Genomic DNA, 15,405 nt, shown 5'->3' with positions numbered 1-15,405 from the left:
CTGCCTAATATAAAACTCCCTAGGAATCCCTTGTTGATTTACAGACCGCTTCTTCTTCCTTTATTAATGAACAATCTGGGCATTTAATGCAATACAGTTAGCCACACCTATTACCGATGTGGGCTTGCTAAAAAACACCTCGCTAGATTTGTCTTAAAAATACACGTTCTCTACACTTTTGAATGTTTAGCCTCTGCAAGAACATTGCCACCCTTTTCAGTTTTGACTTCGGTTTAAGGTTTATCCAGTTCATGGACCAATCTCCATCACTCCCCAAACTGACTCTTACAACTTGCTCTCCTCCCGCACGGCTTTATGAAATCAATACAAAGTCTGAACTATTTCCCTCTAACATCTATGGTTCACAGAAAATGGAAGGAAAGAACTTTTCTTATTGTGTAAAGAGTACAGCTGCTTATATACGTGTATTTGTCAGTAACACACTTTCGGGCAGGATACCTGGACACCCAAGCTCGAGAGTGACCTACTGTTTTATACAGGGGAAGTACAATTCATGTTTAAAATGAGAAGGATCAAGATCCACGCTTTATTGGTGTAATGCACTGGTTTGTTTGCTAATTATCTGTTACAGATACCTGGATTTTTGTTTTACTATCTGAAAAAGTAAGCAAAGTGGAAAGCAATATTTTTCATTAAGAAATTGACCAGTATGTGTATTTATGAACGTTTTATTACAGACATATTTATAAATAGATTATGGTAAGAATACAACATTTATGCCATACATGCTTATATGTTAAATATTCCAAAATGACATTACTCTAGATTTTTAGGTTAAAGAGAACAGGAACTCTAAAAGTGAGAAACAGAAATACTTACATCATGGGAGGTTAGGGAAGGCAACATATTTTGCCTGATTCATTAAAAAGATTTATAAAGTAGCCACTTTGCTTAACCTCTGATACTTTTCATACCCTCAAACCCACTTATCCCTCAAGGTCACTATTTTCACCATCTTCTAAATTATTTGCAGTTATTTCAAGGGACCATTCCTAGCATGAAAATACTGTTATACACTTGTTTGGTGTTCCTATACTTTTGTATTTCACCCTGAAGGGCAGTTCAAAGACGTAAGATGTTTTCATTAAACTGTCCATTTGATTTTTGGTCCAGGGAAGTTTTCAGGATTGTGTCTGAGATGCTAGAAGCATCTGAGGTTTTGAATGTGATCCGAAAGTGATTTGTTCTGGGAATGTTTCAGTCCTCGTTACCATATTTGAAACATTTCTGAACCCTGCAAAATTCACAGCTGCCATAATTCGCTTGAAAGGCATAAAGGAAAAGGCGAGCCATGGAAATGTTGCCAATTAACTCTTTGCTCAATTGTTTGAAATCATGTTTGACTAGAAACCTAATGCTCTTTCAGTCAGGTTCTCTAAGGCTATGTCTCTAGAGACAAAATGAAGTTGAAAGTTGAGCTATTTCCCTGGAAAGGTGATCTTTGTAGACAGCTAATATGGAATCTTTAGGACCAAAATTAAACAATACCCAAAAAGATCCTGTCTCCTCAAATAATTCCCTCAACTTCCTATTTCTCTTTGCATGTACCCACAAAGCCTGAATCTCTGTCAATTGTTACAGAACAGGAAGGTGAGGCACTTCATCATCAACAATGATACTTACTGAGCACTTACTGTGTGCACAGCACTGTACTAAGTGCTTGGAAGAGTAAATGCAACAGAGTTGGTAGGCACATTCCCTGCCCCCATCAAGCTTATTTCATGGTTGAAAAATGGAAAGCATTCATGGCTTGGGCTGAATTCAGCTTGGAATCTGTGGATTCTAAAACTTGATGGTGGCAGTCTCTGTGAAGCAAAAAAAAAAAAAACCAACAACAACAACAAAAAAAAAAGGAAAAAGTTTCCACTAAATCCCTATCAACTAAAAGTTCCATTTTCCAAGGAGCTCTGAGAAAGAAAAAAAAATGCTTTCTCCTGGCTATATTCAATTATGCAAGGTCTAAATTCACCCATACAGTACAGCATGTAATAAACCTACAGTCAGTAGAGTTTTTTTTATCCCTTTCAGTCCCCATATGAACATATTTCTGAAACAATGTGAACTGACAATGCAAACACTTTCAGGTTTGGAGTACATTAAGTATCCACTTGTCCATATGTGTACAGTGTTTGGGTTTCTTTGTCTTTTCAAGGATTATGTAGAGAAATTTTACAAGGAGGATTGGTCTTTTCCTCATTCATCTGATTGCAGATTTTCATTCACAATAAGGTGCTGTCATTGTAGTGTAGAACTAACAAAATGCTACTGATTAAGTATGATTAATGTCGATATATAAGTAATAGAAAATAGGGTGTGACTTCAGTTTCAAGGTGCATGGTCTTCATAATTGGTTGGAAAGAATATTGAAATATTTACAAGACTATTTTCAATACAGTTTAACCTCTCCTTTAACTCTGTTTTTTCTATGATTTAGGGGATTATCATGAGGAAGAGAGAATAATGAAATCTTCCTCTGAAGAAGGGTATCACGGCTCTGCACCACTGGCAAAGCATTGCATGGAATTGGAAGTCAGGTGTTCACAGATCACTGCAAAACAAACTTCCAAAATGTCTCCTTTTTTCAATAGAAAGGGACTAATTGTGCTTTGGTCCATTCTGGAAAGGAAAAATCAAGTGAATAACCACAAATTCTTGGCAGGAAGGGATATCATGAATACAGATCCATCAAAATTACATATGTAGAAAACCTAGTGACATCATGAATCAAGGTGATACCATCTCGGGGAGTGAGAAATTGCTTACACTTAATATCGATTGAGTATTCTGAGCCCAAAAGTTCAGAGTATGGGATCAAAACCAGTTACTGGCTGCCAAAGAATTTCATCATGCTTCTTTCCAAACAAAGTTGTGAACATCACCCGTCTCTTTGGAAAACTACCGACAGCTCATCCCACATTAAAAATGCTGCAATTTGGAAGACCTTGAAGGGGTTTGTGCTGATGAATCTTTAATTGCCAGAGCTGCCTCTGTGTGGTACCTAGTACATATTATTAGTCCTCTTTACCTAGAGATAAATTAAAGTATGTAAACCGTCAGAGTAGACCTAGTAGACTATTTGGGCCATGACTTTGTTTCCAAATATTAAAGAAGAATGGTGAGGAGAAAAATAATTTAGGCCTTCCCGACTCCATTGAGGACAGTAAACTGCCTGTTCTGATGGATAAAGATATTGAGTAGCTGCCATTTCCCTCTCTTTCTCATTCTAAAAAAGAAACATCATGACTAGAGAATTGCAGATAGACTTTCTCCAGCTGCTCATCAGGTATTCTTCTGTGTCGGAAGGAGTGCAGGGGCAATTAGCACATAACCAGAGAAGATTTTTCACAGCCACTATGTTGGAGAGTTGGAAGATCCAGTTCGGGATTTGCAGGCTGTAACCTACCACATGCTGCAAGATAAGTGAAAGGCTGGATCACAAATCCAGAAAGAAAACCTTTGAGGTTTACAAACCACTTTTCTTAATCATCCAACATAGTGGGGTAGTATTCTCACCTCATTTGTGGGTCCACTCACACTCCAAACAGATCTGAAACTATTACAACGCATGGCAGTTGGTCGATAGTGTGGAAAAACCTCATTTACTGACTGGCCAGACAGTTTTAAAGCCTTCAGATTTTTCTAAGTCTAGGTTATTAACTGTCTGACTGTAATCACATCTTCACCATAGGGAGCTTCAAAAGCTTTTCATTTGCATTGAATCAGTTGCCTTCCTCCCTGTCTTTTTTCCCCCTGGAAATAAGCTTAAATAATTCAACAAACTGCACACATGGCTAGTGATTATTGAACCATTCTGAAACACTCGAGGCAAATGGACCATTATGTAGTGGGAATTAAAACTTTCCTTGCAATCATTGGGAGGAGATATATTTATATACATATATGTATATATATATATATACATGCATGTACACACACATATATATACATATATATATATATATATACATACATGGATATATATGCATACACATATACATGCAGTATATTTATCTTTGGTTCATATATAACAGTTCCCCTTTTTTGAAACAACATGTGTACATCTGCAATTGTAAAACCATAGGCTCTGATATGCTATTTGAGAGGTAATCTATTCATGCCAACCTTCACTCTGTGAGAAAATTGTTTCAAACTCCTCTGCTTGTGTATGGGGATTTACGGTACATTAGGACAATATAATACAGAAGAGAAAAACAGAAAAAGAATACAAATGCATAATAAAGTATATTCACTGGTTCCATTTTGTACTGATTAATGCAAAATGTGTCTAGTAGGTAAATGATTGGTATATGCTGCATTTATATTGATAGATATTGCTTTCATATGTCTAATAATTGTATGTAAAATATAAATATGCATATATGTTCCTGTGACCCCCATGCAAAATCTGTGTATAATCATTCAAACTCTGAATTAAGCACAATAATTTTGGAAATGTTATCTCTTAGTTCCCTAAAGAATAAATATAAACAGTTACATTCATATAATTCTATTGTATCTATAATTCTATTTATTTATATTGATGCCATTGATGCCTGTTTACATGTTTTGATATCTCCTCCTTCCTTCTAGACTGTGAGCCCTTTGTGGGCAGGGATTATCGCTATTTGTCGCTGAATTCTACTTTGCAAGTGCGTAGTACAGTGCTCTGCACACAGTAAGTGCTCAATAAATACAAGTGAATGAATAATAGACCCCTGAGATTAAAGCTACATGACAATATTTAGAAACCCTTCCCCCCTCAAAAAAAAAAAGCCCCTCCAAAATTCTTCCTCAGTGGTGTAAGTAACTCTTTGGGCTCTGGATATTGCAATAAACTATCATAAATGAATAGAACAAACATGAGTCAGAGAGCAACTTACTACTTTGGGGGAGCATACAATTCTCATTGATAATATGGAACAACAATCCAGACAAAGTGAAAAATTAGCAGGAAAGGATGGCAGCTCTCTTGCAATTAAAAATCATAGTCAAAGAGTAGTGCAATCCCATGTAGAGTGTGGGAAAATAACTTTCATTTTCATCATTATTGACTATACTATGTTCCACATAAATACATATGATTTTGGCTAAGTGGAAAGAGCACGGGCTTTGGAGTCAGGGCTCATGAGTTTGAATCCCAGCTCTGCCACTTGTCGGCTGTGTGACTGTGGGCAAGTCACTTAACTTCTCTGGGCCTCAGTTCCCTCATCTGTAAAATGGGGATTAAGACTGTGAGCCCCACATGGGACAACCTGATTCCCCTATGTCTACCCCAGCGCTTAGAACAGTGCTCGGCACATAGTAAGTGCTTAACAAATACCAACATTATATGATTTAATTGTTTTAAGTGTGTATTGTTGTTGAGGTATTGAAATTGTTGAAATCTGCCACATTGTTTCCATAGTGAATATGTTTCAATATTATGGTCTCTCCTTCTGAAACTCTACAGTTACATAATTCAAGGTTCACTAAGTTACACCAGGGAAATCTGATAATCAACACGATCAGGTCTGAGCTCCCCAAAGTCACCCCTCCGCCTCTCCCCTCCCCCCCAACAACCCCCTCCCCTACTTTCCCATCCTTCCCTGCAGTATCCTCAGAGGAGATCTCCTCCCTCCTCGCAAGTGCCACCCCCTCCACCTGCGCCTCGGACCCCATTCCCTCTCACCTTCTTAAAACCATCGCCCCTGCCCTCCTCCCTTCCTTAACTTCTATTTTTAACCACTCAATCTCCAAGGGCTCCTTCCCCTCTGCCTTCAAACACGCCCACGTCTCCCCCATCCTAAAAAAACCCGCTCTTGACCCCACTTCCCCCTCCAGTTATCGTCCTATCTCCCTACTACCCTTCCTTTCCAAAATCTTAGAACGAGTCGTCTACAATCGATGCCTAGAATTCCTTAACTCCCATTCTCTCCTAGACCCCCTCCAATCTGGCTTCCGTCCCCTCCACTCTACCGAGACTGCTCTCTCTAAGGTCACCCATGACCTCCTTCTTGCCAAATCCAATGGCTCCTACTCCATTCTGATCCTCCTTGACCTCTCTGCTGCCTTTGACACTGTCGACCATCCCCTCCTCCTCCATACCTTATCTCACCTTGGCTTCACGGACTCTGTCCTCTCCTGGTTCTCCTCTTACCTCTCTGGCCGATCATTCTCGGTCTCCTACGCTGGAGCCTCCTCCCCCTCCCATCCTTTAACTGTTGGAGTTCCTCAAGGGTCAGTTCTTGGCCCTCTTCTGTTCTCCATTTACACTCACTCCCTCGGTGAACTCATCCGCTCTCACGGCTTTGACTACCATCTCTACGCAGATGACACGCAGATCTACATCTCCGCCCCTGTCCTCTCCCCCTCCCTTCAGGCTCGCATCTCCTCCTGCCTCCGGGACGTCTCCACCTGGATGTCGGCCCGCCACCTAAAACTCAACATGAGCAAGACTGAGCTCCTCATCTTCCCTCCCAAGCCCGGTCCGCTCCCAGACTTCTCCATCACCGTGGATGGCACGACCATCCTTCCCGTCCCGCAGGCCCGCAATCTCGGTGTCATCCTTGACTCGTCCCTCTCGTTCACCCCACACATCCTATCCGTTACCAAGAACTGCCGGTTTCACCTCTACAATATCGCCAAGATCCGCCCTTTCCTCTCCACCCAAACGGCTACCTTACTATTACGGGCTCTCGTTATATCCCGGCTAGACTACTGTGTCAGCCTTCTCTCTGACCTCCCTTCCTCCTCTCTCGCCCCGCTCCGGTCTATTCTTCACTCCGCTGCCCGGCTCATCTTCTTGCAGAAACGATCTGGGCATGTCACTCCCCTTCTTAAACAACTCCAGTGGTTGCCTATCGACCTCCGCTCCAAACAAAAACTCCTCACTCTAGGCTTCAAGGCTCTCCATCACCTTGCCCCTTCCTACCTCTCCTCCCTTCTCTCTTTCTACCGCCCACCCCGCACGCTCCGCTCCTCTGCCGCCCACCTCCTCGCCGTCCCTCGGTCTCGCCTATCCCGCCGTCGACCCCTGGGTCACGTCCTCCCGCGGTCCTGGAATGCCCTCCCTCCTCACCTCCGCCAAACTGATTCTCTTTCCCTCTTCAAAACCTTACTTAAAAATCACCTCCTCCAAGAGGCCTTCCCAGACTGAGCTCCTCTTCCCCCTCTACTCCCTCTGCCATCCCCCCTTTACCTCTCCGCAGCTAAAGCCTCATTTTCCCCTTTTCCCTCTGCTCCTCCACCTCTCCCTTCCCATCCCCACAGCACCGTACTCGTCCGCTCAACTGTATATATTTTCGTTACCCTATTTATTTTGTTAATGAATTGTACATCGCCTTGATTCTATTTAGTTGCCATCGGTTTTTACGAGATGTTCTTCCCCTTGACGCTGTTTAGTGCCATTGTTCTTGTCTGTCCGTCTCCCCCGATTAGACTGTAAGCCCGTCAAACGGCAGGGACTGTCTCTATCTGTTGCCGACTTGTTCATCCCAAGCGCTTAGTACAGTGCTCTGCACATAGTAAGCGCTCAATAAATACTATTGAATGAATGAATGAATGATAATGAAAATTTAGGATGCTAGTGGAAGAAAAAAATCAACCAGTGTCATTTGTTACTCAGTGTTTTCACACTATGTGTTTTATAGTGACTCAGATTACGTTGTACAATCTTGAGATGGAGTTGTGAGATGGCTCATCATAAACTTGGCTCAGTTGCTAATAATCAATCAGTGGTATTTATTGAGCACTTACTGTTTGTAGAGTATTTTACTAAGCGCTTGGGAGAGTGCAATGCAACAGAGTTGAGAGACAAGTTCCCTGCCCACAGTAATCTTAGCCCTACTGAGAGCTCACCTCCTCCGAGAGGCCTTCCCAGACTGAGCTACCCCCTTTCCTTCTGCTCCCTCTGCTCCCTTTCTGCTCCCCCTCCACCCTCTGCTCCTCCCCCTCCCCCCTTCACCTCCCCTCAGCTAAGTCCCCTTTCCCTCTGCTCCTTCCCCTCCCCTCAGCACTATGCTCATTTGTATATATTTTATTACCCTATTTATTTTGCTAATGAGGTGTACATCCCCTTTATTGTGTTGTCTCATTTTTGTCTGTCTGTCTCCCCCGATTAGACTGTGAGCCCATCACTGGGCAGGGATTGTCTCTATCTGTTGCCAAATTGTACATTCCAAGCACTTAGTACAGTGCTCTGCACATAGTAAGCACTCCATAAATACTATTGAATGAATGAATGAATGAGTAATCTTGAGAGGTTGGGCCGCCAAGTCCCTCTATCTAATAATAATAATAATAATGTTGGTATTTGTTAAGCGCTTACTATGTGCAGAGCACTGTTCTAAGCGCTGGGGTAGCTACAGGGTCATCAGGTCGTCCCACATGAGGCTCACAGTTAATCCCCATTTTACAGATGAGGTAACTGAGGCACAAAGAAGTGAAGTGACTTGCCCACAGTCACACAGCTGACAAGTGGCAGAACCGGGAGTCAAACTCATGACCTCTGACTCCGAAGCCCAGGCTCTTTCCACTGAGCCATGCTGTGCAATGTATACCTGGGGAGTACAGCAGGATGATGGAAAGAACTGCTTCCTCCTCTACTTCCTTAGTGTTGAAGAGAAAAATTGGCCAATATGCTTGTATTTTCACAACTTTTTGGACAGTAGGAATTCTTAGCACTTAACTGGGTATCCTGAAGATTTTAAAGGTGAAACATCAGGAATTAACTGAGAGGGACATGTCTTTGCACTTTCTCATTCAGACAGAACAATTAGGAAATTAAAAATCTTATTGGTGACTCGGGAAGAGAACTGAAAGTTGTTACACTTCCTGACACTGGGACTCAGAGCTCATTGACTGTGGTGATTTTCAATGCTTTTTAGGAGGATTTTGTTCTGGTTCTTTTCTGTTCAATCCTGAGGAATGGTGGCAAATGGAATCATGTAAGTGCAAAGAGGTTCTTATTCAAATCAACACCCCTATAGAGGGTTGGACTCTGAAATTTAATCAAAAGGAATTGAAATGCAGCTCCAGAAGTTACAATCTCTAGCCATCCTTTTACTGGTCTTCATTTAGTCTTATGTCCATAACGGATGACTAGAATAAAAGATTAGGATATAGAAGGAGTGTTTAGGGATGTTGGATAGCAAATCCATAACCCTTAAGATGATTGTCAAAAAGGATAATCATCACACAGTTCCTTTGAATCACCTGTTTGCCTCTGTCAGAGACTGAAAACTGGACTAGATGGGCCAATTATTTTGCTATTATGGGACTTAAAGTTGAGTTTAGGCAGGGACGGGAGCAGGAAGGAATGAGTATCTCAGTGGGTAGATTGCTCTGAACCATCCACATCCTCAACCAGTCTCCAAACTGCCAAGAACTTGAGTTACTATGTGGCAAGCAGGAGTAGCAAGACAGTCTGTGGTTATGGATTAGATCAAGCTCTGTGAGACCTCACCAATGCAGGAAAAAGAGGAGGTTAAAGCGGGATGAAATGTGGTTCTGCATTTTACACAAGCATGTGTAATTTTGTCTTTCTGGCACAATTTTTCCAGCGGATGGAACCCACAAAAGACAAACTCTGCTTTTGTTCTTATACCACTTCACCTATCAACTAATCAATGGGTATTAAGCAGCTACTAAGAGCAGAGCCCTGTACTAAGTGCCATTGTAGAGTAGAAAAGAGATAGAAGACGTGATCTGTACACATATGACACATTTGCTTCTTCACCTGCTTTCATAGCTGTAAAATGGAATTTAAACCTAATTCTTAAAATAGGTATGTATGAGTTCTGCAGAATACATCAATCAATCATATTTATTAAGCTCTTACTGTGTGCAGAGCACTGTACTAAGAGTTTGGGTGAGTTCAATAAGCCCACAATGAGCTTACAGTCTAGAGGGAGAGACAGACAAAATAAAATAAATTATGGATATATACATAAGTGCTGTGGGGTTGAGGATGGAGTGAATAAAGGGTATAAATCTAAGTGCAAGGGTTTTGTATAGGGAGAGAGTAGGGGAAATGAGGTCTTAGGGAAGGTCTCTTGGAGATGTCTTTTAATAAGGTTTGTCTATTTGCAGAATTTTTATGATATTCTTGTAAAAATGCATTCATTCCATGCAAACTCTCTAATGTCAACATCACTTAATGGTATTGAGCAATTAAAAATCCGGTCTGAAAATTCAGGCGAAATTAAGAACCTTGAACCTGCAATTTTGGTCAGGCCAATTTATCAGGAATAGTAGTCCAAGATTACCACACACTCAGTGTACCCTACAACCCTAGAATGGAGTCCAAGAGTGCTACATGCTGGAGACGACTCTGAGTTACTTACTCCTTCCATTTGCATTCCCCATTCAGATTTGAGTTTTATAATTTGCTTATGCAGTTTCATAAAGAACAGATAAATCAGATTAAAGGTAAATCCTGGCTGATTAATTACTTTTTAACCGAAGCAGGATTGTGGGGCTTTTAATTCTAAAGTCAGCTTCCTTGGTCTCACTTCCTGCCATCATCTGTCAGATTAGATTTCATTACTAGGCCATTCATTTCAGAGATAATACATCTTTCCAGTTCATAAGAGATGCCATGGCAAAGCTTTTCTCTCTCCAAAAAATATAATTACAAAAAAAAAACCCCTGAAAGAGTTGCCCTCCCAATTTCTAGTTAATGGTGCTATTATTTTTGTAAATCCTCAATAATAGTACCGAGGTTAGTTCCATTTAAACATGTTTTGGTATTCAACATGTTCCTTCATATTCATTTAAAGTAGCATTATTCTTATCTTCTGCTTCAGAAGCACAAGGTCTCTATGCTCTCTTTCACTGGGAAAAATCTTAAACCAAGGAGCAAATGTAAAAAGTGACACGTTCTCACCTGGAATATATTAAAGAAAACTATGCAAAAAATAAAGAGGTTGAAGGGTTAAAATACACACAAAAAGCAACACGGGAACCATAAAATCAAAACATCAGACACTTTATTTAAAAGAGAAAGTGGGTCTTTTTCTAAAATCTTGTCACTCCTTGTAATTCCAGGAACTTCTCATATCTTGAACTTTTTGAATGGATTGGACCAAATTATTTACAAGTTAAAATGGAGATGAAGATATATTGCTGCAGTGAATAAATTACTATGGGCAAAATAATTGTCCCACGGGACTGTTGCTACAAACCAATGAACTAAACTATATTCTGAAAGATCTGTGGAACTGAGCCCCTTTCAGGATCACACCTGGAGAGTTTCCAGCACTCTACTGGTCTCGGCTATGGGAGGGAGAGTCAAGCAGAGGCCTACCCATTCCATTCCTAGCTTGGGCAGTGGCTAGTGAGTAGAAGGCAATGTGCTACAAGTTAAAACTCACCTGTGCTGGGCAGCAGCAACATAGGAGAAAGTGGAGGGCAGAGACTCAAGTTTACTGCATGAAAGAAAGCAGTGGTAAACCACTTCTGTATTTTCACCAAGAAAACTCTATGGATACACTACTAGAATGATTGCAGATGGAGGTGGGGCATTCTGGGAAAGATAATGATAATAATAATAATGTTGGTATTTGTTAAGCGTTTACTGTGTGCCGAGCACTGTTCTAAGTGCTGGGGTAGATACAGGGTAATCAGGTTGTCCCATGTGAGGCTCATAGTCTTCATCCCCATTTTACAGATGGGGTAACTGAGGCACAGAGAAGTGAAGTGACTTGCCCAAAGTCACACAGCGGACAGGTGGCGGAGCCAAGATTAGAACCCATGACCTCTGACTCCTAAACCCAGGCTATTTCCACTGAACCATGCTGCTTCTCTATGAGTCCAAGGAGTCACCAAGTGTTGGAAATGACTCGGCAGCATAAGACAAGACAAGGGAACTGAGAGTAAGGGATCGTGTTTACCAATTCTGTTGTACTGTCCCGTGCACTTAGCAGAGTGCTCTGTACCCAGAAAGTGCTCAGTAAATACCACTGATTGAATAAGGAGAGGCAAATTGCTTTCTATTCTTTTAATTGTTTCAGTAAACGATAGAAGTCACTTTTTCTCAGACCCATTTTTGATGCTGCACGACATTTATTTTGACCACTCTAGTTGTGAATATTTTTATGTCTCCCCCATTATTCATTCATTCAATCTATTTATTGAGCGCTTACTGTTTGCCGAGCACTGTACTAAATGCTTGGAATGTACAATTCGGCAACAGATAGAGATGATCCCTGCCCAACAATGGGCTCACAGTCTACAAGGGGGAGACAGACAGCAAAACAAAACAAATAGACAGGCATCAATACCATCAAAGTTGATAAATCGAATCATAGATATATACACATCATTAATAAAATAGAGTAATAAATAATATATACAAATATACACAAGTGTTGTGGGGAGGGGAAGGGGGTAGAGCAGAGGGAGGGCGTAGGGGCAATGAGGAGGGGAGGAGGGGCAGAGGAAAAAGGAGGATTCAGCCGGGGAAGGCTCCTGGAGTAGGTGAGCTCTCAATAATAATAATGATGGTATTTGTTAAGTATTGACTATGTGCCAAGCACTGTTCTAAGTACTGGGGTAGATGCAAAGTAATCAGGTTGTCTCCCTATGGGACTCACAGTCTTCATACCCCTTTTACAGATGAGGTAACTGAGGCTCAGAGAAGTGAAGTGACTTGCCCAGGGTCACACTGCAGACAAGTGGCAGAGCCAGATTAGAACCCATGATCTTCCAACTCCCAGACCGGGCTCTATCCACTACAATGTTGCTTCTCTGGTATCCCATTTGTTCCTTTGAAGGTAGAAAAATCAGAAAGGGAGACTGAAAAAATGAATTTAAGGAAGGGAGGAAAGGAGAAATGAAGGATACAAAATCTACTCTTTAACTCAAAAGGCCAAACAAGATAATTTTCATAAGACAAGTAGAATATCTATAAAATATAGAGATAATGAGGTAAGATGAGGCTTGTTTTTTGTCCTTAACCTGGTAACATTCAAAGAATGCTCCATGCTGCCCAAAATTATGCAGGGCACCTGTCAAGTACCACATTATTCTGGGATGATGGAATAATTTTACAAACATCCATCTTGTTGCATGGCACAATAGAAGAAATGGAGGCACTTCACTCTTTTAATAATGGGACAAATAAAAAAGACTTTTTTCCCATGTTGTGAGCAGAATAATTTGTGTGATAAGCAATTTGAGTTTGTTAGACTGTATACATGTTTAAATCAGGACAATAATTCTTATGGCACAAGGACTACCAAATTAGTTATTCAGCAAATGGCTTCCTGATAGGAGTGTAGGGGCCTGATTTTTCATTTATTTTCAGTGTGCACCTGTTTAGCTCCTAAGTCTCCTATTCGCTCATATTCTATTTTTCTCCCTTTATTTTATATTCTTGAACTGCACCATTCAAAAGGACTGCACACACAGCGAAATTATAGATTAGAGAAGTACTGGTGAGAAAAAATGTTGACAAGAAAGACGAAGGCAAAAGAAAGGCAGTTGGGAACACAGCAAGTGTAATGCTTACATTCTCATTGGTAGGAAATAACAATTCCTTCAGAAGAGTAATATATGTAAATCTGGGATGAGAACAATTAACAAGTCTCAATAAACACTACCAAAGATTTAAGGTGTTTGTCAGGAGTCACTTTATTTAGTGAACTTTGAACATGAAAAAGAAGACTGATGAGCTCTACAGATGAACCTTAGAAATAATAATAATAATAATGTTGGTATTTGTTAAGCGCTTACTATGTGCACAGCACTGTTCTAAGCGCTGGGGTAGACACAGGGGAATCAGGTTGTCCCACGTGGGGCTCACAGTCTTCATCCCCATTTTACAGATGAGGTAACTGAGGCCCAGAGAAGTGAAGTGACTTGCCCACAGTCACACAGCTGACAAGTGGCAGAGCTGGGATTCGAACCCATGACCTCTGACTCCAAAGCCCGTGCTCTTTCCACTGAGCCACGCTGCTCTAGATCAAACCAATGACTCATCCAAACCAGCATTTGACTTAAAATGTGGCACCCAAATCATGATCGGAGGAGGAGAATAATGGTTGAGCTTCTTGACAACCAGTCTGTGGGCACAGCACCTCTATACTGGGCAAGGTATCATACCAGAAATTCAAGCTAACTCACCCGAACTTAAGCCCTAGGTGCCACAAAAACTGAAAGATGAAAAAGCATTTTGGACAACCAACATAACCTGCATCTATTCGGTTACCTGGTTTAGGACACTACTTTAGAAACATTATAAAGATTCCTGGAACTTTGGGTGCTCAAGCAATCAATCAGTGGTATTGATTGCAGGCTTACTATGTGTACTAAGCAGTTAATCCCCAATTTTTGCAGCACTGCTGCATAGATGTGGAAGTATTTCCTCTCACAGTCCCCTTAGCTCAACGGAGCACAGGACTTCCTGTGCATTTGGTTTGTAAGCCACATAGCCTGCTCACAAGAAGATCACCATTGAGATTTTGCATCTTCCAAAGCTTTTAAGTTTAGATTAACTTTATATCAGTAAGCAGACGTTTAAATATTTATCCTCTTCACACAGCAATAACAGATCATTTTTGCCTTTAGAGCATAACAAAACATAATTGGAAACATAGATTAAGGACAAGCAAGTTGAGAAGACCAAAATAAAGAAAGGAAATATCAGATTTTCAATCCAATTTTGTGCTCTGCCACAGGCTCACTGAGTGACCTATGGCAAGTAATGAATTTATTATGATTATAACTTTTTCACTATATATCGCTAAATTATATTTTCAATACTTTGGAGTTAATTTTGCATACTTTTTCCTCATTTCTATGTTAGTGGAAACATTATTGCTTTCACCACAGTTAACTCAGAAATAACTAGGAAGATTTTGCATAACTTTCAGCATCTACCTTGAAGATTTAATGGCAAGGCATTCTTATTCAAAAAGTAATGGATTGAATTGCAATGAACTATGGGCATGGAAAGAGAGTCACCTCCATGCCCTGTCCACTGAGCTGTGGACTGCCTCAGAATTTCTCCCTGGAATTTCCCGGAAAAAAACCTTGTGGATTAGGAGAGATGAGCTGACAATTTATCCTGGTCCTATGACCACTCTGTCACCTAACCAGCATGGCTCAGTGGAAAGAGCAAGGACCTGGGAGTCAGAGGTTGTGGATTCTTATCCCGGCTCCACCACCTGTCAGCTGTGTGACTGTGGGCAAGTCACTTAACTTCTCGGTGCCTCAGTTCCCTCACCTGTAAAATGGGGCTTAAGACTGTGAGCATCACGTGGGACAACCTGATTACCCTGTATCTACCCCAGTGCTTAGAACAGTGCTTGGCACATAGTAAGCACTTAAACACCAAAATTATTGTAATTATTACCCTCAGTCTCTCTGCCACCTCTCTCAATCTCCGTCTAGTCTCCAACCTGT

The 15,405-nt window shown here is 41.0% G+C and overlaps 1 non-coding gene across 1 annotated transcript; it reads left to right on the top strand.

The window, feature by feature from the left end:
* The first annotated feature begins 11,224 nt into the window (after positions 1-11,224).
* LOC114808516 lies at positions 11,225-11,362 on the top strand. Its single transcript, XR_003756363.1, has one exon. It is a non-coding gene; the product is annotated as a small nucleolar RNA SNORA7 (small nucleolar RNA).
* The last annotated feature ends 4,043 nt before the right edge of the window (positions 11,363-15,405 follow it).

The sequence above is a fragment of the Ornithorhynchus anatinus genome, chromosome X5, assembly GCF_004115215.2.
Source record: "Ornithorhynchus anatinus isolate Pmale09 chromosome X5, mOrnAna1.pri.v4, whole genome shotgun sequence".
NCBI classification, from domain to species: Eukaryota; Metazoa; Chordata; class Mammalia; order Monotremata; family Ornithorhynchidae; genus Ornithorhynchus; species Ornithorhynchus anatinus.
This window is presented reverse-complemented; position numbering and strand designations above follow the sequence as displayed.